Source organism: Conger conger, chromosome 11, assembly GCF_963514075.1.
Source record: "Conger conger chromosome 11, fConCon1.1, whole genome shotgun sequence".
NCBI classification, from domain to species: domain Eukaryota; kingdom Metazoa; phylum Chordata; class Actinopteri; order Anguilliformes; family Congridae; genus Conger; species Conger conger.
Genome location: NC_083770.1, coordinates 47,115,680 through 47,118,179, shown reverse-complemented (window position 1 = coordinate 47,118,179; position 2,500 = coordinate 47,115,680). Strand labels below are relative to the sequence as shown.

General features: G+C 57.0%; 1 protein-coding gene across 3 annotated transcripts in view; it reads left to right on the top strand.

The window, feature by feature from the left end:
- osbp2b (oxysterol binding protein 2b) overlaps nt 1-2,500 on the top strand; it is an 89,771-nt gene that overhangs the window by 22,759 nt on the left and 64,512 nt on the right. The window lies entirely within an intron of this gene.

Here is a 2,500-nt window from a genome sequence, read left to right as displayed (position 1 = left end):
CACATCCAGGAGGTGGCGCCACTTCCCAGCTCTGCCGTGGCCCCGCCCACCTGACGTCAGGACCGTTTCTGATTGATCTGTGTGAGCGTCCGTGTCCCATCAGATTCCCACTGCTGTTCCTCTACAACCGGAGCACTAATCTCCGGCTGAAACGATGCGTTTTACTCCATTATCAGCGTTAGAAACACCAGGCCCCGGCTGGAAATGTCAATTCTGACACATTATGCTTGTTCTATTTTTTTCTTTGTTTTTCCATGCAATCCATCTGTGCTGGTGAGTATTTGGTTCAGTACTTAACTCACAGGCACGGCCGGGAATTAAACCCATAACCTTTGACCTCAGTCGCATTCGCTAATCATTACACCGCACTGGCAGCCCAAAGGTTCCCAAGGGTGCCATCTTGGCTCAGAAACTACTGGCCTGATTTACGAAGACCTTTAGCAAGTGCAACGCCTCTTAACATGCACAAAACTAATAAGACAACTAATGATTGGTGCAAAATGCATGCCGTGACGAGTCGTGGTCGTGTTATTGGTTTTTCAGAGCGCTAAGCTCCTGACTTATGAATGTTTGGGCAGGGAATTCAGCAACCAGCCAAACTAAACCTGCTGCGCTGCATTACTGTAGGCCCTGGAGGAGCTGACCTTTGACCTCTCCCCCCTCCCCCACAGGGACACACGCACGCACACCCACCCACAGAGACACACACATGCACGCACACCCACAGAGACACACACATGCACGCACACCCACAGAGACACACACACACGCGCACGTGCCTGCGTGCACAAACATGTTCTTGACTGAATATTCTGATGCTGATGTACTACAGCCACTACTGCTAATTGAAAGCAGTTCTTAGCACCTTTCGATGGGGAATAAAATGCTCATTAACGGGTAAGTGTAAGATGTGACTGAACGGGGTCCCAGCCCACAGTGAGCGGGAAGGTGTCGGTGCCTAATGAAGTGGGTCGGCTGTCGCGGACATGGGCGGAGGACGTGGCTGAACAGTGTTACCGTGGGGACGGCGTGGGGGCGGGGGGGGGGGGAGGGGGGGTGCAGCGCTGTCATCAGTGAGACTCCCCTGCAGTCTGCTCCAGTGGCTGGCTGTCGATACGCAGACCAGAGCAGAGGTGTGTGCCGGCAGCCCTGCGCATCGGCGGTGCCCGTCGATACCCGCCCTGTTCAGGCCGGGGGCCTAAAACTGACCGTGGGAGGAGCCAGGCTCAGTGGGCAGAGCCACCGACCTCCACTGGCCTCTCGGGGGCGGGGCTGCGGCGTGGAATGGTCATGTGACCGGCTCGCGGTTTCCGCAGCATCAGCCGGCTCCTCCTCTCGTCGCCCGGGGAGACGGTCGGCGGTGTGGCCTCCACTTCCTCCTGTAGACCATCGCCATGACGACCCCCACGGCCAGGCCAGACCAATCAATCAATCAATCGATCAATTTTTATTTGTATAGTGCTTTTAACAAAGGGGCTTTGTCATAAAGCAGCTTTACAGAGAACCGGACCCCCAAGGGTACACCTAGGGCAACAGTGGCAGGGAGTTATGGGACCCCTCGGACTGATAACACGTGTGAATAATGTGGACAGTGATTGACTGGCCCCCCTGGATAGTGTACCTGTGACTGCCTATCAGTTTATCCCCAGGGTCAAAGGTCATACAGGAGAGAGAGAGAGGAGAGGAAAGAGGGAGAGTGAGAGAGGAGTTTGTTTCCTTGCCACCTCACACCGTATTATGGGTAATGGCTGGTATCTGTCCATGGTACTGAAATATTTGATATCGTTGTGATGGTGTATAGACAGTACGGGCATCGATTGGTGATGTCTGCCACAATCAGCCCAGTGGAGTTTCACTGCCTCTGACTCCTGCTCCCTCTCTCTTTCCCGCCTCTCTCTCTCCCCCCCTCTCCCCCCCTTTCTCTCTCTCGCCTCTCTCCCGCCTCTACCTCCCTTCCTCTCCCTCTCTCTCCTCCTCTCCCGCCTCTCTTTCTCGCCTCTCTCCCTCTCCCCTCTCTTCCCCTCTCCCTCTCCCTCTCTCCCCCTCCCTCTGCCCCTTCTCGCTCGCTCTCCCCTCTCTCTCTCCCTCTCCCTCCCTCTCTCCTCTCTCTCTCCCTCTCCCTCTCCCCTCTCTCTCTCCCTCTCTCCCTCTCCCCCCCCTCTCCCTCTCTCTCCCTCTCTCCCTCTCCCCCCCTCTCCCCTCTCTCCCCCTCTCCTCTCTCTCCCTCTCCTCTCTCTCCCTCTCCCCTCTCTCCCTCTCTCTCTCTCCCTCTCCCCTCTCTCTCTCCCTCTCTCTCCCTCTCTCTCCCTCTCCCTCCCTCTCCCTCCCTCTCCCTTCTCTCCCTCCCTCCCTCTCCCCCCCCTCTCCCTCTCTCTCCCCTCTCTCTCTCCCTCTCTCCTCTCCCCTCCCTCTCTCTCTCCCCCCCTCTCCCTCCCTCTCTCCCTCTGTAAGCCGCTCTCGGTGGGTCTGTGTTGAGAGCAGGGGCAGCTCAGCTTAGTCA